The sequence below is a fragment of the Cynoglossus semilaevis genome, chromosome 8, assembly GCF_000523025.1.
Source record: "Cynoglossus semilaevis isolate Cse_v1.0 chromosome 8, Cse_v1.0, whole genome shotgun sequence".
NCBI classification, from domain to species: domain Eukaryota; kingdom Metazoa; phylum Chordata; class Actinopteri; order Pleuronectiformes; family Cynoglossidae; genus Cynoglossus; species Cynoglossus semilaevis.
The window spans coordinates 20194348-20217090 of record NC_024314.1 but is presented as its reverse complement, the minus strand read 5'-3'; the positions used below and the strand labels follow the sequence as shown (position 1 = coordinate 20217090).

Sequence of the window (22743 nt, the reverse complement as noted above, 5' to 3'; positions counted from 1 at the left end):
TGTCTGACCTGTCAGATGACTCTCAGTATAAATTGGCATCAGCTCCCTGCATATTATGAAAAAATATATAATTCAGGATCCCAATCTGCAGACATCAAACGCTGCAACCACACCATTAAAAACATTCCTCTGGTGGACAACCAGCTCAAGAGTGAACACGGCTTTGAAGATTCTCTATGCAATATGTCCATGTGGAAATGAAGCTGTTTTTGTTCTTGTTTTTCTTTCTTCCAATTTTTCTATTCTATAACAATTGTGAAAATCGTGTAAAAGAAAGAGTGAAAACACGTGAATGAAAGCTGCGACCCTGGAAATGCACATGGTTCCTTGTCTCTGCATGTTGATTTATGAGCTGCTGCTGCAGTAAATCTGCTGAGGTCCACTGTCAGCCGCCGTCATGACAGTGTCTCAAGAGAGTTATTGATTTTTTTTTTATCACTTCTATTACAGTATGTATCGCTTCATTTGCACCGTGTTCCGTGGTTTTTGCAGGAAATGGCGTCAACTGAAAATGTCGTTGCGATATAAAAGTCAACGTTAGCTTTTGTGTAGCTAATGTAGCATGTGAGGCAAAAAGGTGACGCCTCAGGAGGGTGCTGCAGATGACTGATGAAATCATAGGGGCATATAGAATTCGAAATCAAGAGCAACATATGAGACAGGAAACAGATGACAGTCTTCACTGGTGCTGTTTTAAATGTTAATTTTTGGCATCTAAGAAAACTCAAATAGAAACACAGCATTTATCAAATACTTGTTGGAATAGCTGTCAAAAGAAAATTGTAAATGTAAATTAGATGCATTCGACATAGCAAAAATGTATGTGTATAATCAAGCAAACTTTGTAAATCCTTCTCTTTATTTTCAGTTTTATGCTAATTATGTTGGACCAGAACCCTAAAGTATAGCTAACAAAAAGTTAATATGTTTCTAAAAGAAACAGCTTATTCAAAGCACGTGTCACATAATATTTTTGACGAGCAAATTTATTTTTCCCATCAACCCATTGTACTGCCTGGATAAACGGGAAGGGTTGCACGAGGAAAAAGCATCTCACGCCACATCTCTGCCAAAATCACTATACGGGTCACCGCTAAGGCTAATCACAAACAAAAATAGGGCTGGGAGACATACCTTCCTCTGAAGCATTTGTACAACGTCCACTCTGTAAACGCAGCCTAAAACAGCTGCGACCTATAAGATGATGTCGGACCAGACGTCATCAGGTTGTACCTTGTTGTTGACGGAGTCCCACAGGATGCTGATCTTGGCCCACTATCAGTTCAAAAATTACTATGCTTGAAATATGTCTGAATATTTGCAGAAGGAGTTCTGAGAACTGAGATTTTTTTTACAGCCATCAGGTCTGGACATCAGACGAGCTGGGAAACTTAACAGGCAGGTTTCAATAGAAAGCAGGCCCAGAGGAGGATAACAGATAAAATATCTGAGCGTTTATGCAACGTACAAACCTAATGGGACAGCTTCTAAAACTGCAATAAAACATCAAATCAGCGATGTGGCAATGCACGTTAACCATTTTTATCCTTCATCCTTTTCTAAATGCTTTATATATTTTGAATATTAGACACATCTGGACTGCAGGCAGGACAGTTAGGGTTTTTTTGTATTTTAGTCTATCTTCCCCCGACCTTTGTTTCCCCTTCTTTTTGCCTCCTAAAATAAACTCTAAGTGGTATTCTAAACAACATATAGTCGTTTTCATTGCTTGTTAGGAAGTATAAATAATAAGTTTTCTGAAAGTTGCAGAAACTTCAGGAGATTACAGTGTTGTTTCCTCATAATGGCATCTTTCTCATGACTCCTCCCACCCTGAGATTCTCTTTCCCACCAAATGTATCCAGAGTTTGTGATAAAGCCGTGGCGCGGGGGATAGCGTTTATCAGACCTTGTTGTGAGGAGGTGTGTGATTCACTTGGGAGTTGTGGTATCTACGCTGTGTTTTATCAAAGCTCCCCTATTGGGTCAATAACTGGATTTGTCCTGGTGGAGTTCAGATGCAGGTGGATTGCTGCTCCCTGGTGGACGGTGCATAAAAGCCTGGGAGTGAAGAATAAGAATGAATGATTGGTATCTGTGCCTCATGAGAGTCGTGTCCTTGGTCAGACTGGATGAGTGCATTATCTCACGACTCTTTATTTACACAGTGGGAGTTGGTGTAATGACACAATCTGTCTATAAGAGGGATTGTTTGGAAGCCAAAAAGTTTAATTTTAGTTTCCACGTGAACTTGTGTAAATGTAGTCATGCACCATTCTAAACCTGCAGAATTCATTTTGATGCGGACAGCTTTGGATGTTTATAAGGCCTGTCAAATGTAGCACGTTAACATTTGTGATATAAATTATTTTTCACCAATCTACAGACAGATTATAAACATTCACCTTGAGAAGATCTTGTCAAATGTTTCCTCAACATCTTGTTCCAAAAAGAAACAGTTGACAGACAATAATACATTCTTGCGGTTTTCCAGCCGCCCAATTGAACCTCGATAAACACCCAACCCAATGAGTAAAAGCAATGATATGCAGTGAATGAATGCGATCAGTGGAAGAAGTTGATTCTAGAAAAGAAAAGTGAATTGAGAATTGAGACCACCTTTGGAGGCAGACCGGAGATCTTTTGTTTGGTCTGGACTGGAGTCTTAGTCCAAGGTTCAGTCTGTCCAAACTGAACCACACCAAAGACTCCGGAGTTCATTTCAATCAGACTAAACAAGGTCAGAGAGAACACACCCTACGAGAACAGACCAAAAAAACTACATCTGTATCTGATTAACAGCCTAATGTTCAAAAAAATCCCAGCACACAAAAGTGTATTTTCTAACTGCTAAGGGACCATGATGCAAAAGTGTATTTTCTAACTGCTAAGGGATAGTCCCCTTAGATGTTCGATGTCATCAGCGTTAGCTCAAACGTCGTCCATGACCAATAGCATTTTCCACATCATGTTCTTTTCTTTGCTGGAGACTTTTAAAAAAGAGAAAAAACAACAAGACGAGATTGTCTTCTTGTCGTAAAGTCTTTCAGATGTTCTCTGCGGGTGTCGTCTTGAACTGAAATGACGGTGCTTAATAATAAAGGTTTGAGGATTTAACCCTAATGTCTCCTGTCACGCTGTTGACGTTGCAGCAACTGAAGAAGAAAATTGGACCTTGAATTACTGCAAAGTTCAGAGTTTCTCTGACCCCGAACTTCCCTGCAAATGAAAGACTGACAGTCGTCAACACCATATCCCCTAAACCACTCGACCGTTTTATTCCTTATCCCCTTTAACACGATCCTTGTGTGTTTAAGCTCCGCTTGGCCACATTAACCGGCCTGCTTTTGATTTAAACCTTCATATAAAGTTTCACTGCGCTTTTGATATTCACGAGTGACGTCTGCAGGAAGGTCAGTGACAGGGTTTCACCTGATAGATCGGGAGAATTATGCAAACTTATTCCACGTATAATGATTTTTGAATCAAGTGTGAGCCAAACACAGAACCCTGTGGGACTCAGTGGAACCTGATCTGTATAAGTGATGAAAGAAAACATCGTATTAAAAAGTGGAACTCTAAAATTAACGTTTCTGCCTGCTCTCGTTGAACTGTACACAGTAGAGCAGTGGTTTAAGGTTCTTTTATGGGGCCAGATGCAATAATGCAATAGTACATGAGCCATATGCTCATAATGAGCAGACAACCACCCACGACGTCGGCCCTGATGTAGTCAACGCCAGCCAGATATTGTATCGTAGAAGAAGCTGAAAACTTTTTTTTGCCAAAGATGTAAAAATTAGGTTATGCACAGCAATGCAATAATAAAATAGCAATAAAATAATGTTTAAAAAAGCACAAAAAACTTGACGTGAACGTGAAAAAAACATGAAAAATTCTAAAATAATATAATAATAGGCCACAAACAGGAACTTGCTTATCAAGATAACGCCACATTATCTGCATTAAATTAAAAAGGGCGTCAGCTAATATTAGCTAAATGGTTAGCTTACACAGAGAAATACCTCAAATGACAACATACAGTAGCTTTTGACAACATATTTTGAGAAATAGCCAAAAATTATTAAAATATCTGTTTTGGGGTTTTTTTTTTTGGTTTTTTTATTTTTATTTTGAGCAGCACCCAGGGCCCGTGGACCAGGTTGTGTACGCATCTGCAGATCTCTGCTGCATGTATTTCCCATTTTGAGGAGAAATGAATCTCTAAGTCTGACAGCTGTGTTTTGTCAGCAGCCCTCAGTGTGGTTTTCTTTTCACTGGGACTGGAGTTCACCACAAACACAGTCAGGAAACAAACTGTCAGAACAGAGGGATCGTCACCAACAGCGTTTGTCTCCCACAGAGAAAATGGTGAATACAGTTTATTTGTCCTCGCGTGTGTTTAAGAGGCCTGGGTCAGTCCAGATCAACAAAGGCCGCCTGCCTGCCTCATTATGCCTTTGGTGTTAAACTGAGTGTGAAGAAGTGGACGGGCCTCCGGGGAGCCGTACACCTCCAGCTCACTCACACTCTCATTTCTCCGCACGTCTGATTTACACGTCGTCTGTGTCTCCTCAGATGTCATAAACAGCCTCGTCCCTGTCACCACTCCGGACACGTTGTAAAGACTTGACGCTAAATCCCGGTCCAGACTGAAACCCCCCAAACCCCGCCGTGGCTTTGTTTTCTAAAGAAAAGAAAACATGTTTACGAGAACCAAACGAGGAAAACAAAGAGGAAGGAGATTTATTTCCCCCCTGTTTCACTTTACAACAGTCTGATCTGAAGAACCAGATGTGTTCAGTCAGGAAGCGGCTCCGCAGATGCTTTCAGTTTGGAGGTTAGTCCGGCAGAGGAGACACTCAGCTCCGAGATGTGGACTCAAAATTCCGACCTTATGCAAAAACCAATTAACTTTCAGCCATGAGGCAGAAGTGGGATTAAAGGGATCTGTTATTATACTTTATTGCAGTTTCATTAAATACCTGTGGACCACGGCAGCTCTTTACAGAATCGTAACTAGACACAAGTTGTCATTAGGAAGTTTTATTTTTAATTACGTCAAGCCAAGAAACATGTTTTCTTGGCTTGCCTCATCTGTCGCTTTCTTGTGCCCAGATGTTAGCGGATGCTGTGTCTCTTATTCTGACTTGCAAATAATCTTGAGGTGCATTACTGCCACCTACTGGGCTTGAGTGCGTGCATCAAGGTTGTGTTTTTTTTTTTTAATTTGTTGATTTCTGAACTTTCTTCTGTGCTGACGTCAACCAGTGAATTCTGTACATCTTCCACTGTCTAGCAAACTTTAGTTTGGGTGCATTACTGCCACCTACTGGACTGTTTTTGAATCAGTTGGCTATCATGACCTTGGATGGTCAGAATCTAGAAGCTTTTGAATCAGTTGGCTATCATGACCTTGGAAGCCTGCGCCATGGTCAGAATCTAGAAGCTTCCATGGCTGCCCATCAGACATTGACATGTGCGTCTAACCAGTAAAATATTAAGATTAAAATATTTCTCTTCCCAGCGCCCGTGACTTCAGTAAAACCTAATTTTCTAAGAGGTCATGTGGTCAAGAACATAATCTGCAAATGTGACCAATCAATACTGCAATACTGACTGTACTGTATAGATTTGTATGCAGTTAATGGTGTAGTGCATGTAAATTAAATGTATAGATCTTGACCTAAAAACAGTAGCGAAAAAAACACAATCTATCTTAAAATAGTCAATAAATATCGGACAGTGTTTAATATTCTAAAGGTTGGTTTAACTTGTGGTTGTATTGTTAACATAATTTACTGTACGCAACTTAAAATGTAAAATAAAAAAAAATTATATCTTTCATATAATTTGTTTTCAACAAAAAAGGCTGTTTATACAATTTACCTGATTAATTTAGCTTTTTTCATTGTTGCCAACAAATCTCAAAGAATGTAGGAGCGCCCTAAAAGTGACTTATTATTGCATAGAGTAAATGTGTTAAAATTCACTTTTTCCCCGTGATATTAAATATCTTCTCCTGACAGTAAAATTGTACACACCTGGTTTTAATTCGCTGAGTAAATGTTACTGCTTCATGTTTGTTTTTTTTCTCCTTTTTCTCGTCATGACTTACAGTACTCTCCTGCTTATGTTGTTTCTCTGGAAAAATATTTATTCAACACTATATCTCCAAATGTGGCCCACACTTACAGCCCACATTTCAAAGTGTCCTTGTGGCAGATACAGATTTGTTGCTCGGTCGTGAGGGTGTGTGTGTGTGTGAGGTGGTTCATAGTAAAACAGTTCCACATAAGTTCACTGTACTTCTCATTCCGTGGTAGCGTTGAGTTTCAGTTTCTAATAAACAACAGGTTTCTGTGAAGTTTGCTTCAGGCTGCTGTCAGTGGAGTGAAGTTTAAATTGGGTTCTTTTAAAAAGTTTTTTTTTTTTTTTACTCTGAGTAGTATTTCATTTCTGACAGCTTCTCTCCTTTAACAAGGGTTTCTGTCTTCTTCTTTGGTTCTTCTGTGTCATATTTTTCTGCGTTTCTCTACAGCACAGTGATCCATTACTGATGAGTGAGAGGCTGGTGCATAGATTATTGTAGCACTTAAGCTAAGTGGACTTTTTTTTGGCCAACTTTAAGACAACTCATCGACTTTCCTGGCCAATTTTTAATTAACTCCTGGCTAAGTTTTAGTATTGTTGGCTAACTTTAAGCTAAGTTAAAGTTTTTAACTCTCTGGTAGTTCATGGTAACTGGTTCACAGAGACTGGTGCATCGAAAATTGTGCCACCTTTTAGCTAAATGTTAGCTTTATTTGGCTAACCTTTAGCTAACTCCTTAATCCACATATATAAATATATATTGGTCTTTTACCTTTTACTTAAGCTAACTCCTTAATCCACATATATAAATGTATATTGGTCTTTTACCTTTTACCCCCTCTATATTAAGTAGTAATAGATGGTTCTGGCTTTTATCTTTAGCTTTTTTGTGGTACTTTTGTGGTACTTGTGGACCATTAATTGGAAATGCAAATGAAAAGCAGAAATGTTTTTGCAGAAAACTGTCCAAAACTTTGTGGCCTGGATTTTATTACGTTACCACTTAAACCAAAGCTCTTGTGATGCACTAAACAAATTTGTCAATGCACTGCATTTTTATGTAATTTAATAATAGTTTAGAATATCACAGAAAGGGCAGTTGGATCTCAGGCTTTATTTTTTTGTACAATTGTAAATCCATACCACATGCTTGAATGCTAGAGTGTGTAGAAACAGTTAAGTGTTGTCCTGCTCTAAGGCCCTGCCCTCTGGTGGCAGGCAGGTGTCCAGCCCAATCAGTTCCTGAGATAAATGCCTGACCGAATTCTTCCTTTCTGGAAAATGAGTCCACAGGTTAATGTTGGCCCAATCAATCCGATCCCGGAACGGAATTACCTTTGAGCATTCCTGATCCATCGCTAATTAACATTATTCATCTCCCTGTGGTGGAGGCCGCTGGGAGATGAATAACTACAGGGGGAGGAACTAATTAAAAGTCCTGGCTTTTTGTCGCTCCTGGACACTCCCCTGGGGGGTGGGGAGCAGACTGAAACGCTACACCGGCTCTATTGATTATCGATCCGGACCTGAAGTCATCTCAGCCTGAATGGGTGGACGTCTGGAGGAGGTTGGGTGGTAACCCAGGATGAAGTAATCAAGAAAATGGGCAGCGACAGTTCAGAGAGCTGCTTGGAATTGAATTGATGTGAAGCTCAGCTAACGACAAACAATTCAGGGTAAAATACAGGAGGGAGGGTCCCAGGCCAGCTGGGTTACAAGTCCATCTGCTTCCCATTGACAAAGGAAGGTCTGATGTTGACATATCAGAATCCTTAACTTAATAAAACGCACATATTGGAGTTTAAATTTTTCTGATAATGCTCCAAGTTCTAAAACTATACCTAATTTTTCTCAGCGTTCACCTGTTTATAATTTTCTTCCACTGTTTGCAGTAATGAGCTGCAACTCCCTAAATGAGGATGAAGTCATTGTTGTATCCTCCTGTGTCATTATCCTCTCTCTGCGTGGATGTAGTTTCTAAAACACAGGTATTAGAAATGGAACGTTTGAGTTCAAATGCCAAAAAGATCGTAAAACTAGCAACAGTTTTTGTTGTTCATAGAGAAAAATCTCCTGACAACAGAAGAAAGATATTTTTTATTACAGCTTTAGTACAACATTCTGGAGAATTCCTTCTCTTTTAATTGCTGTAAGGTGATGACTGTGATGAAGCTCCTTATACCCTTGTGTAATTTTATCCTTATGAGTATTAATCAGAATTGATAAGGTTATCAATACTGATTCCGTTATCGATATCACTTATCGATTTGACACCTTGTCGATTTTCTTATCTGGGATCGGTAAATGTTTTGGCTCACGGGTCAAAATGCGATTTAAAATTTGACCGGTGGACTTGCACATTTAATGTCTGTCGCCATCTAGTGGCACCGACTGAAATTACAGTTGATTTGTTGTAATACATAAAAAAGACTGATTGACAGTCAGTCTTTACCATACCTTGAACAAGTGTTAGGCGGTCCGGTATAGAAAGATCAGTGGGCCGTATCTGGCCCACAGGCCGTAGTTTTCCCATGTCTGCTTTTATTTGTTCTCATTAAGTAAAGTGCTTCCCAGCCTGTCAGCTAGAGTACTGTATTTGACGAATCTGATGGTACACACTTCCTCAAACACACTCGACTGGAGACCCCACAAACCTGACAACCTGATCATCCAGATGTAATAACAGTGAACATTTCCTAATTTTTATAATGCTATATTTGTTTATTACGTATAGAAAATACTCTTTCAGGTCGGACATTAAAACAGAGGCGACACAAGATTAATTACGATGTAGTATTTTAGGTCTGTATGTAATTAGAGCGAATATCGAGCGGGAATAGATTTTACAGTTTTCTGAAAAGCTCCGCCTTCCAGCAACCGTAAACAGCAGCAGTAACTAAAGGCAGCAGTTAATCATGACTGATCCTCGGACTAATGATGGAACTGCCCCAGCTCCAGTCACTGTTTCAATACAAATAAACAACCGGCCCTGAAGAACTGCATAGGTTTCCTTTTGAAAGCTGAGAGATCTTAGCGTCCGACTACGACAGCGGAGGGCGTGTAGGAAAAACAACTGAGCTCAAATGAACTGAGACCCACCAGCAGAGAAACTCACAGGAGGAGAAGTCAAGTGTCTTCAGCCTGAGAAAAACAGGTGGCCAAACACAGGAAGTCAGAGCGGAGCAGGCGAGAGTCCAGAAACGCAGAACACAACCAGGGTCACGGAAATGTTCACTCGAGCGAAACACGCGGTCGGAAAAAAAGGGAATGAAAAGTCGATAAAGTTTGATTTGAGCAGTTTTTGTCTGTACATTTTTGATAGTTCAGTTACTTTGCCTGCTTAGCATTTAAAAAATAAGATAAATACACTTCGTTATACTTTAAAAGGCAGCTCTGGGGAAATTGGCAGCACCTACTGTCCAGTTGGAGGAATGACACGTTCTCTTCTTCAACAGTTGAAGTCAATTAATTGACTTTAATCCACCTAAACTACATATTTTTATTACGATTTTCCAGAATCAAAGCTTTCTTTAGTAGACGTTTTGCGGATTGGTGGTGGTGAAGGTTAGGTGAAAAATTAAGGAACAGAACAAATGTAAGGTTGCTGTCCTTTCTACCAATGCCATGTCTGTTAAAAGCACATCTCAGCTCACTGTTATCACCGTCCATCTCAAACACTGACATCAGGGCCAAAATGTCTCCATTCACAGTGAATCGAGGCTAGCTGCAGCTCCACAGAATGCTTTCAGGCTTTGATTTATCTCGTGATTCGTCACGCTCATCTGTTGACCTCCGACCCCCAGGAAGCCTATAACGCAGCAGGATGTTTACACTAGCCCCAATTTATATGCGATGGGCTGGAGTGAACAAATTGGTCCTCGTTGTTTCTGTCATCCGTGCCCTTTAATCTGATAAATGGGCCTTTGTTGGAGGTTAACGTTGGACTTTCTCGGTTCGTCCAAAACAGAAAATATAATTTTCTGATTCTCGGTTCGTCCAAAACAGAAAATATTTGTCTTTGAGAAGATCAGAAATTCCAAAATCCAAAATCTGGTTGAAAACCCTTAAATTTACTGCTGCATGTGGCGATGACTTCTGGTAGCTATATGTATAAATTCCTCGGGGAAAAAGAGAAACATTTTTGTGTGCTAAAGTGTTAAAAAAACAGCTGCACGAAATCCACTTTAATCCAGCAATGATGCAGATACAGTCTTAAATTCAACATCTGCTGCGTCAAGACAGATTTCCATCTACTACTACAGCTGTGCTGTAACATTAGCACTTTCAGGATTTGTAGCTGTTGAAAGAGGAAATTTTTAATGTGGTGGAAAGTCTCAGACGGGGCTTTCAAAGTGAAGGGTCTGTGTAATGTTTCATAAATGACGAAAAGAAACCAAGACAAGGACACAGTGAGACCGTGACCCAGGAGCTGCGGTATGACTTGAACCTCCTCCTGCCCTCCGTGGCTTCTTCACCAGGTGAACAGCTTTGGTGGGCGTCCAGGGAGCGTTGGGTTGAATGGCGGGTGAAGGTGAAAGGAGGAGGAAAGCCAGCAGCTCCGCTGGGAGGGAATAATTTGAGCCGGGTATCTGGTACCTGAAAGGTTCACGGCTCATGTTGAGCTGCTGCTGGGGTTTGTAGATTGGGAGCCGAGTCTTGGTTGTCTCACGGGGGGTTTGGTCACCTTCACACCGGGATCTGACATCATGCATCTGCTACTCATGTCATAGGAAAACAACTTGACTCTTGGCCCAAAGGTGAAATCCAACCAATTCGTCATGCTTGTCTGGATCAGGGGTTTTCTGGTTCCTGGCACATCTGTACACAATACAGGTACTATGTGTGTGTGTGTGTGTGTGGGTGGGTGTGTGTCTGGGGGCCGAAGGCAACACAAATCCAAACAATTTGTTCATGTAGACACAAACCTCATCTGCAAAAAGGTATACTTTGTATGCCATGCAATGACAAAAAGAAAATCTGTAATTTAGTAATGTACTTTATCCTTTATTTATCAAGGAAAACGGATAGAAAGACATGACAAACAAATTTGCCATAAAAGGTCATGGAAAAGACAACTGTTGGACTTTGTCTGATGTTGCTCAACAGTCCTTAGTCACCACTAGAAAGTTCCAACAATTAGCTAGCATGGTTTCTAACTAGAGATGTCTGAAATGAACTTTTTGCTGATATCCGACATCGTCCAAACACTCCGATATCACCCGATACCGATATATGCAGCCGTTTGTGTCAAAGGCAGAGGACACACGTGTGTAGTGGTGTGCTTTGTTACAATGATGATACTGTGCACAATACAAATAATAGTTTCACTTTCACTTCAAAAATATTTTTAGGTCACATCATCTGGGCGGTATTGGGTTGGGTAGGAAAGAACTCTTACCGATATCACATCATTTAGCTAATATTGGCCAACCGATATTATCGGCCATCCCTATTTCTAACGCAGTATTACATAAAGGATTAAAGGTCATGCCTATTCAGCAGCAGTTTCCGCCCTTGACTTTAACCTGATATTTTGTGGGTTTTTTCCCAATATCGCCTGAAGGCATCACTTGTTTATTTATTGTAACAAATCAGAAATGTGTTCCAAATTTGTATTGATTTTGGCCTTTGTTGCAAATGCAGTGACTTAAGAAGCTGCAAAGAGTCTGTCCACTGTGCCACATGTGAAGCCTGGAGTTTATTTAGCCCAAAAATACATCCATCCTCCAACTTCAAACACTGGCCCAGATGCTACAGAAGGCTCCATTTAGCTGTCAGGTGGTGTTTAAACTGATGGTGTCCCTTGTGCTGTTCGGAGAACTTCAGGTGTTTACATTGTCTTAGACTGATGATGTTCACACTCCTTAGCTTAAACACTCACGCAGAATTTTTACACTTCCTCTTGCCAGACGTTACACGTACTGTAGTGTTTGTCGCGGCTCATGAAAATATCCCTCAGGAGATTCAAGGAAACAAGTTACATTAACGTCTTTATTTAATTTACGAAGTCCAAATAAACTCTCACTACGACGTCGGCTACGTGGACAGATTCTCTACCAGATGTTTGAAGCCCAGAGGACGAGCATGTGACGGTACAGTACGGCACTTTAGTTGTTTAAATGAAAATAAAGAATCACTTTTGGCCTCCTCTCTTCTACAGGGATAACAGCGTGTAATCCACATAATGATGTTGGCACCGTTTCACAGCAGGTTGTTCCAAACACGTTCTCATTTGTCTGAGCTGTATGTGGATCCCAAAACACCAAGGTACAGTACAGTAAAACACAATGACCTACATCCATCCATCCATTTACGTATCTATCTGCTATGCTAGCTAACATATCCCTATTAGCGTCATTAATATTTACTTCATCACGACTGCATGATTATTCGTAGTTAATGCTTCACGCAATTGTACGTGTATTGTTATGTCAATGATCCAATACAAGAAAAAAAAAAGGTCCGCAGTAATATCCACAATAATCCACCAGGGTAAAATGTAAATAAAAAGTATTGTAGTATGTTGGAGTACAATGGGATAAATTCCTAGAAATAGCTTTGTGGGTTTTTGGTTTGGCCTTCTGTAATATTTGGCCATATTCTGCATAATAAGAATGGATGTGGATGTGATGTGAATGCTTCTGGTCCATGTGGTCAGTCTACAGGGTCATATCACTGCATTGTTGTGGACGTATTAGTAATCAGCTCTCTGTTGTCATCGTAATCTTGGCAGGCCTAAAGCATAAAGCGTACACATCAATAACAAAGTTCCCTGTACCACCATCGTGTGGTAGACTGCTGACATAGTCCTTGATTTTCACTCTCATCACTCAGATTTTATTAAAACCATTCCAGCCTTTAAAAAACACTTTGTTTTGACTGATTCGAAGGATTTACAGCCTCAGCAGAAAATCTACATCTCCTTCATTCCCGACCCGGCCGCTGAGGTCAATCTGTGATTGACACCGAGTCGATGTTAGACCGTTGACCCCCTCGACCCTGTAATGAAGGTTCAATCAGACAATCATGACCAGTCTGGACGATGACACGATCCCCTTAAAGCTGGAGAACACCAACAGAATATTTATTGCCATCAATTGGACTCTACAGCGAAGCAGCTGCACGTAGATCTGAGCTCAGAGGATTTATCCACAGTGACAGTGAAATTACAGGAATTGAACCCTCCCTCCCATCTCAGACTCCGGTCATGTAAAGTATGATAAATGTTTCAGGGATGGAATGTTCCTGCTGCAACAGGCTGTTTTCTCTTCGCTCTCCTGAAGATTTCCCTCCATTTGGAATGTGGTATCTGAGGATCAATCGCTGGGCGTGTTTACTGTCAAAGTAATCACAGCAGATCCTATCACAGTCTCAATTCACTGAACCGAATTAGCCTCCCTGCTGATATTTGGGGGTTTAACCACAGGTTAAACCAACATGAGCCGACCTGACTGGACACGGACCCCACTAAAAGGAGGAAAAACAGCTTTTCCAATCAGCTGCTATCAGCTACCATTCATGCTCACAGCACGGAACGCCCTGACTTTTGGTTTACTTTACTGTATAAGGAGTTCCAATGATTAATTGCTCATGTCAGAAAAATGGCAAATCAGTAGCAGAAATAGGTGAAATATAGATGAATGATGCCCAGAATGACATATATTAATCATATTTTAGCAATATAACAGTTTTTCAAGATCTTTAAAAGGTATTGATAGTTGTGACATAAGTAGCCACAAATCTGCCTTACAGTTTGCCTCAAGGATTTCTTTAAAAATGCCCAGATGTGGCACAAAATAAGCCACCATATAGATCAAATATTAGCCAACTATACAAAAAAATATATTTACTGGTACTAGAAGTCATATTTTTGCCATATCTGTAGCATACAAAAAGGAGTATGGTATGTCCAGCTAAATATTAGCCAAAAAATGTAACACCTAAAAAATACTTATTAGCCTAACAATAGCTAGATACACATTAAAAAACTAAATCAGTAGCAAAGATGTTAGCAACGTTAGCAAAATAAGACATAAAACAAATAAGTTGATGTTTGACCAACAGCAGAGTAACACAAGGTTTGCAGAAGCAGCTAAACAGCTAAAAATAACTTAACGTTAGCCCTCGAAAAGCGCTAATAGACAAGATAACTGAAGATAGATCAAAGCTGACCAAAGTTAGTCCACACAAAATCAACCAACAAAGGAGACAAACAGCTTCTCCAGCTGTCGGTTGTCCTGCACAGAGGACTCTAGATAAGATTTTGTCAATTGTCACCTTTTTTTTTCAATGCCTCCCAAACACTACAAATAGAAAAGTTGTTTGTTGCATGAATAGATTTAATTGTTAAATCAGTGCACATTGATTGAGAATTCGGTGAAATGAGGCCTGAAATGTAGTGAGAACGCAGTCGAAGCAACAGCAACAAGACAGAAACTGCCTCGTAGAGTTAATGATTTCTGCCTGACCGAGCAAAATAGATTTACGCCCGTGTTGATGATGACGCTGAGAACGAGTTATCAGTGTGTGTGTGTGTGTGTGTGTGTGTTTGGCATAACGTGCCATCGTTTCTACTCAATCTTCAGGCCCGCCTTTGTCCCACTGGCGTGCTCATCATTAAAATAACTTATTTAGCTGATAACATCAGCCGAGTGTCTGCGCCTGCCAGTAGAATGGTTCTCATTCACTATTTATTATACAGTTTTCAGAAGGAGACACTTTTTCGATTTGTGGGTACGATTGGAGCGTTATTTTTGACATCTCAGTGGTGATAGAAGTTTTTGTGCGACGCCACCAATCTACAGGACTGGACCAAATATAATTGGTGTTACAGCTTCTCCAGGACAGATCTGCAATGTGGACAAAACCCCGTGATTAACTTTGATGGACCACATGTTCCTAAGGATTCCGTTATATTGTAGCTACACTGTTCCAGTCTCAGCAAGTACTCAAACAACTCCAGGTACCAGGTGTTGCCAGGATAATTGTCAGGATCTCACCAGTTTCACTTTGGCTCCCAATTACTTTTATCACGTGCGGCAACAGCCCAGCATCAGATTTCATCCAACAATCCATTTTCTGTTATTACAACACCACATGAACATCCTCATGTCGGTGGCCAGCAGCTCCTGCGAATCCATCATCATTACAACCTTTCTGCTGTTCAGCATGTCTATTATTCCAGGATTCAATTCCCAGACTCGCCTTCCAACAGCTGCCCCTCGCTCCAGTCCAACAGCTCTCTCCAGGATCAAACTCTCTGGGGCCGATTATCTCACGGTGTCTAAATCTCAGCCTGATAAGCCTATTTACACGGCGAGGCATTTCACAGATAGTTGACGTTCTCATTTGACAGCCCTGTCAGAGGTACACATGTTCCTGCTGTAATGTGAATTATCTCAGTCATCATGCACATGTTGGACCTGTGGGTGGATTTATAGTTGGCTAAAAAGTCAGGTGGTAACCTAAAGTGGCCAGGCTTCCTAAAAAACGTTTAGGTTTAGGTTAACAGCTTACAGTACCATCTCAATGTAAAACAAACAGACACCAGAGCTAACGTTAGCTACAACAGTCCTGTTACAGAGGAGAGAGCTAATGTTAGCTATAGCAGTCCAGAAACAGACACCAGAGCTAATGTTAGCTAATGCTAGCTACAACAGTCCTGGTACAGCGGTGAGAGCTAACATTAACTACAACAGTCCTGATGGAGACACGAGAGCTAACATTAGCTACAACAGTCCTGGTACAGAGACGAGAGCTAACGTAAGCTACAACGGTGACTTCATACTAATTTGTGAATGTAGTTGACAGATATAACAGATAAATTGTTTTAAAAAAAAGCCAAGAAAAGCAATTTAGAGACCTGAAATTGAGTCATATAACAAGAAGAAAAGTTTCACATAAAATGTCTCATCCTATTCACCACTTTCTGTTTCAGAATCCCAACACAATTAAATTCCGACCATAATACCAATGGGTGTATAAAAGAAACTTTTAATTATGAAGTCAGACCAAAAACAATTATTTTCCCAGACTGAGGAAACCAAAGCTTTGAACTGCTAGCTGTTGGGAAAACATCACATGTTCTCCTGAATCAGTTGGTGGTTAGTGAAGGAACTCAAATGTAAGAGGTTGATTGCAATCATTTGAAAGTAATTTACCTTGATCCACACAGACAGATAACGTTCTGTGATCGTTACAGGAATTACAGTGTCTGTAATTCCTGTACAGTGTGGAATTCTGAAGGAATTATCTTCACAGAGTTTTGACAGAGGGCTTCTGATATTTGGGAAATTGCTAAGAGACCAGTAAACAAGGCATAAATCCAACCCGAGTTGCGTTCGAGAAGCACACAGACACTACAACAGTTGATGTAAGTTTGTCAAGACTTAAGAACATGGATGTTGCAATGATTCTGTTAAATCTGTTTCGATCTCTCTGTGAAGTTCAGTATCGTAACAGGAGTCATGGGAAGTAGCCCCCCCCCCTTTCCCCATCTCCCCTCCCCCGTGTAAATTCTCTCAAGAAGGAGAGCTGTTTCAATTCAATGTGCATATGTGGCACAGTGATGGACTGCAGAACTGTCCAGGGTCCAACCAATCACTGTCTGAGGTCGGCTGAGACTGGCTTCAAGATATGAATTAGTTTTAGGTTGACCAATTTCTGATGACCTGTTTTTTTTTGTTTGTTTTTTTGGTGGTTGGGTTGGAGGGGGTTGTTGTAAATCATAACATTTTTCTTCATTGAAATATCTCAATTACAGACTTAAATCTGGTTGGACGTCTTCCAGTGAGTTGTTGTTGCTTAAATGTCAAACATTAACAGTGTTTGATAATCAGGCAAGAATGAGGTTTATTTTGTGTTTTCTAGCCTCTGTGGTTTGTGAAGGCCACTTTGCCAGACTGTAAAATATACAGTTCATATAAATATACCATATATTAAAAACAACCAACATCTCCAAACCATTCTGGCTTCCCAGAAATGTATCTTCTGGGTTTGGGGTGCATACCTCGCTGAGTGACACCATGTGCGTCTGGGTGTGTGTTCAGTTAGTTCGGATGAAAACAGGAGACATTTTCATGGGTTCATTAGTTTTATTGCTACCGAGTCAGTTTTAGCAGCTAATTTTGTTAGCAAATCATGTGATTAAACAGATATTTCAACACCTGATATTGTAACTGACAGGTTTGGGAAGTGACTGCGAGAACACAGGCTGGGTTTATTCCAGGGACTCATTCATATTCAACGGGAATTGAACCAAGGTCCCCTGGTTACAGGAGAACCCAAGCCACCCGTGTTGCCCTCCATGGTACTGTTTTACTTCTGTGCCTTTTTCCTTTGTCCTCCTTTAATACTGTTTTACTTCTGTGCCTTTTTCCTTCGTCCTCCTTTAATGTAAATGACCCTCTCTCTCTCTCTCTCCCTCTCCCCCCCCTATCTGTGAAGGCCACACTCCATCTCTCCTTCACTCGACGTCTGTCCACATTATGACCTCAGCTCGTGTGTTCCGTCCTCACTCTTCATGCCCAGTAATGTACGACTTCCGACAGATGCTTTGACATTGTGGAAGGTGAGGGAAGATTTCTCTCAAGCTGTTCTGACACCGAGCGCGATTTTGGCAGCGTTCCACGTCTCAGTTCGCATCACAGCCTTAACAAACCTTCTCCATCAGCCTCCTTAAATGGGAATCACCCGGAGTGAAGCTAACTATCGCTTCACTCCTATTCCACTTCAGCATTCATCAGGTTTTTGCCCTGCGCTGCCTGGCAGCTAATTAGCAGCGCCATTACTCAGGACTGCGTCTTTTGTTTTCCTTTTCCTTCGCACAAACGGCACAGATGGAATGAACATCCCGGCAGTAGCAGTTGCCCTGATGGAAAAATATAATCTGTGTTTTACTTCTGCAAGAAGAAGCACACACATGAACAGTGGACTCACCGGACCACACGCCTGGAAAATGACACTGAATGACATCTGAAAATGACATTTCAATAATCACCGTCCAGACACGGACCACCCGTGAATCCACCGTGTTCTGTCGAAGCGCTTCGAGTGGCGTTGCTCACCTCGCTTGTGTATTAAACTTTATTGCAGTATGAAATAAACACTTGGAAAAGACGGAAGGTCCATTATGCTCAATTTGAACAGAGCTGTCAGTGAGTGCACCGCTGAGTGAAGTAGAAATGCCTGAAGAGGAGCAGTTCGAGAGGAAAATACGGAGTTGCCACTTCAAAACGCTTGAGGCATTAAATTGGGCCTCAAGAGCCACAGATGATATTTTGAGGACTGGCCAAGACTTTGGTTTGAAGTTGATGATCTGCTCTTTTTAAGACAAGTAGAAAAGTTGAAGTTAAAAAAAGATTTGCATCATCAGGAAAAAGAGGGAAAAAAAGCAGCATGGCTAGTTTCCATTTTAAGCTAGTAGCACGTGAGTACATGTTCTGCTGTAATACATAGATGACAATTTGAATACAAAATACTCCTATCTGCAGTTACATTCCATGGCCTACTAAATATACACAAAGAGTGACTAACTAGACCGGAAAATAAAACTACTTTTTACTAAATGGTTAAATGTTAGCTGTTAGCAAGGTAGCCCACATTGGGATTAAAGAGATCACTTTACTGATATGTTAAGTCTGCATTAGCTAATTTTGACTTTCCTTTTGTCTAAACTCAGGCCAGTTACAGGATGTTTTTTTTTTTCCTTAAGGCTAGTTTGTACGCATTTGACTACGGTATATATATGGACCAACTTTGGGATAGTTCAGATTAGATTGAATTACAGAAAATTGATTTTTTGTTTTTTTGTTTTGGCTGATGTCGTCAGTCACAGTCCACTTTTATTGGCATAACAACCCTAAGAGTGCTCCTGGATGTTGAACCTCATAGGAAATAAAGTGGATTTCCTGTATTTGGCCGATTATGTTCCTCAAAGCCAGGCACCACAGGAGAGAGAGCAGCAGAAAGTCAAAGAGAACCTATGGAGCTGCGACCCCCAGTAAAACATTACACCAGTGGTGACACCAGTCTATTAGTGGGCTGCAGTTAACCCTTGTGACAGTAGGGCGTTGTGCAAAGTACATACACGTGCCCGTGTGTGATACGGCCATCGTCACAGGAGGTGGCTCCTACCCCGACCTTGACGTGTGCGATTAACATGAGTGTGACAAATGTGAAACATCTGCAGCGCTAACAAGCGGCAGGTTGTTCAAAGGCTTGGGCTACACGTTAGCTCAGATCTAAGTGAAGCGTGAAGAGCTGGTGGAAGGACGTCACACCGAGTATCCTTTAATTCGTCAGCCACCTCCTACTGTAGAACCCCCCCATGATCACGTCTCTTGCCTGACATTACACCTGTCTGCTTTTTGTTAGCATTGCTTTTGCACCGCGCTCATTAAGTTAATTTACAGCCAAGGATCACGAGAGTAAAAGGATTGGCCTCAGCTCTATTAAGCCCTCGCCCACGTCTTTCCATTTTACTTCTTCGCCTTCTTCCCTCCTCAGTGATAAGCATGTGCAGTCTGTCCCAGTGACGCGCTGCATTGCGCTGGTGTATCCTCCTGACACTTTAATTGGAGAGGCGTAAATCAGCCTCCATTGTCACGAGACAGGGGTAATTATTTCCCCCTGTCTTTACCACCAGAGATTCCCTCTTTCTTTCCCGATTTCACACTTGCTCACTGCTTTGGACGTATTCCTGGATCGAGTTTGTCAATGTTTTGGCTAACGTTTGTTTACTATGGTTTCTCTTAGTAACGATTTGCGTGTGTATTGGCCTTTAATCCTAGATTTTGGCTATTTTAAGGTGAATTTCTAGTGATTTGCAGTGTTTTGTCTGTCTAACTGACACTTAATTTTTAAATATTCAGCTACTTTTTATATACGTTTGCATGAAAATGGGAAACATACACATATAAGCACATTATATACTAAATTTTGACCAAATTCCATGAACTTTAATAACTTTTTTTATTGTTCATATTTATGTTTTTGTCACAAATGTTTTTCTTTTTCTTGGTCCAACTCTAATAATATTTATGCTGACCTTTTGAATTCTTGTATTTTTGGCTAAATTTTTGGTTTCAGTTTTTTGGCTAAATTCGATCTTTTAGCTAAATATTAAAATTTTTACACGGTCCAACTTCAATTATTTTTTCACTGACCTTTTGAATTCTTCTATACGGTCCAACTTCAATTATTTTTTCACTTTTTGACTAAATTAAATGTTTTATCTACCTTTTCTATATAAAATATAATTTAATTATAATATTTTATTACCGGTATTATAGGTATAAGTATAAGTAAGGCATATCCACATCAGCTTATAGGCATTGGAGTACAAAGGACTGAGTGTTAATGTTGTTTCTCAGTGTTTCACACACTCTCACACATTAAACCCTTAATTTCTGTCCCAGGTTGTGATTTATCTCTAAGCTCCTCTTTTACCTTAAAAGCTGACGGGTCTCAGTGTAAAATCCTTCACATCCTGTTTCTCACCTGCAGCTCACTGACATGTGACACTCAGCTCAGCATCAACACAAACGCAGCCATTCATAGAAATGAAAAACCCAGCGTAGGATCTGGAGATCTAAGATTTTAGAGCTTAGTGTGGAAGTGCAGACGAATCAAAGACACGCGAGTAATAATACACAGTCCATTCATCAAAGCCAAGTCTTTAAAACTCCTGACTCCTCTGGTTTGGACTGCAGTCGAAGCTGCGTTAGGATGACGCAGGTTTGGCAGCCTCTTCAAGCTGAGCCCAGCACTTTTACTTCACTTTGCAGAGCAAACTTTCCCCAATGAGCCCATTAAATATTGTCTGTGTTTACTCTACATATTTTCCAAATGAAACCAAGTAATATCCACATGACAGGGTGTCATGCTTTTGCATGGTTTAGTTTCTTTTTCCCACAAAACCATTTCCACATCTTTTTATTTTCTTCATACTAACCACATCGGATGAGGAATATTGTTATTATTCCACTCTCCAGCATAGTAGAACGGATAACTGTATGGAGTTTAAAAAGGGGAGTAAAAAATAGTATACACGTGGATGAGGTTCTGATGGATATTTTTTTACATAAACAACTGTTGGAAGCGATGTTGAAAATACTTGGACTATCCTATATGGGCTCCAAGCACTAAGGCTTGTGGTCAGCTGGTCAGGGATGTAACAGTGGGGGTTCAATTTCAGCTGCATGCTGAAGTGTTCCTGGACAAGACGCCTAGCCACAAGTTGCTCGTACACTTCCAGTGAGAAACAGAGCCTTTGTGTACATCTGGTCTGGCTCAATTTCTTTTCTTTTTTTTATGTATTTCTTTTCCAGATACCCTTAATTTAATATTTAGTTTTTGTGTTGCCCTTTGGTCATTTTGGTTTATTTTGTGCTCCTGTATACATTGATACTAGATAAAAGCATGGCTAATTTGCCCCATGGGAAAGTTGTTGCATGTTCATAAATCTCACCTTACGTTTAATGTTTAATTTAATTTTGAAATAGCGTATATACTATTTTCTTGAATGAATAAAGAGGCCCAATAAGTTTATCTCGTATATTATTTTTATTATTACTTTATGTTTTAATTCATGTTCATTTGTTTATGTACAACAGCAGTGTATTCTGTCTCTTGATGGCAACGATTTGGCCACATGTGGACAGGCACTGAGAGGACACCTTAAGGGTCTTCTAGGTGAAGTTGTCACTTAATTAGCAAGTGACAATTAGTGATACCTACGGCTCTGCGTTTTCAGGTAAGTAATAGGGACTCAAAACTATACAAAAGTTATGGATACAGTTGTATAAGTAGCGCACACGTATATTGGAAATGTATCAAATGTGTTTGAGACTGAGTTAATACGGCGATTGTCGCCTAAATACCTTACGTACAGTAAGCAATGCTAAGTGTGAGCGTGCGTTGTAACAACGTCCGTGTGAAGTGCAGTTAAATTATTCTTCGTTTCACAGATTTTTGCGTTAGTCAAGATGTCATTCTATTTTTCAAAGACATCTTTGGAACTAAATAAGTAACTATTATATATTACTTACATATGGAATCAAATCGTGCCATTCAGCTACATGCATTTAAACAACTAAAATATAATGTTAATATTTACATATATTCATATGTGTATTTATTTATACGTTTATGTAAATATATGTATATTATGTTATATAATATATGTCTGCTCATTTGAAATGTTCCCAAACCACTAACGTGTGGACACACCTGCAGTATACTATAAGGCACAGAGGCTGTTGACCTCTGCAGCTGTATAACTGTCAACACAAAATGGAAAAATACTCTACAGTTGTATGGACAATTTTTTTTTATTGTTATCTTTAAAAGCTAGGCAAGTAATCCAGTCAGTTTCCAGAGAATTTGAAAAAGGAACACATCACTGCTGATGATGACTGAGTCAGTGTTTGTGCAGTGGACCGTAGCCAGATTAATATGTCAATTTAGTTATTGCCTAATCATGGAATGCAAGGAAAAAACTAAGTGGATGAAAAAAATGGTCTGACAGATAAGTCTGATTTCACTAGTGTGCAGGATAGAATTTAATTTTATTAACACTATACAATACCTCGGAAATTAACTTTCAAAGCTTGGACATCTGTCTCTCTGCAAGGTAGGTGTCTCCACCTC

At 40.2% G+C, this 22743-nt stretch overlaps 2 protein-coding genes across 5 annotated transcripts in view; both read left to right on the top strand.

Moving 5' to 3' along the window:
- fam180a (family with sequence similarity 180 member A) overlaps window positions 1–20131 on the top strand; it is a 47008-nt gene extending 26877 nt beyond the window's left edge. For 2 of the 4 annotated variants that reach the window (XM_025057811.1, XM_025057813.1), the window contains 3 exons: window positions 10824–10926; window positions 12254–12360; window positions 17539–20131. The gene's annotated coding sequence lies outside the window, so the exon portion shown is untranslated. Of the gene's footprint in view, window positions 1–4578; window positions 5373–10823; window positions 10927–12253; window positions 12361–17538 lie in introns of those variants that run through there. The other 2 variants (XM_025057812.1, XM_008315610.3) reach the window with 2 other exon arrangements.
- Window positions 20132–21712: 1581 nt separating this feature from the next.
- sema3c (sema domain, immunoglobulin domain (Ig), short basic domain, secreted, (semaphorin) 3C) overlaps window positions 21713–22743 on the top strand; it is a 46030-nt gene continuing 44999 nt past the window's right edge. The window contains exon 1 of the mRNA XM_017034599.2: window positions 21713–21847. The gene's annotated coding sequence lies outside the window, so the exon portion shown is untranslated. The remainder of the gene's footprint in view (window positions 21848–22743) is intronic.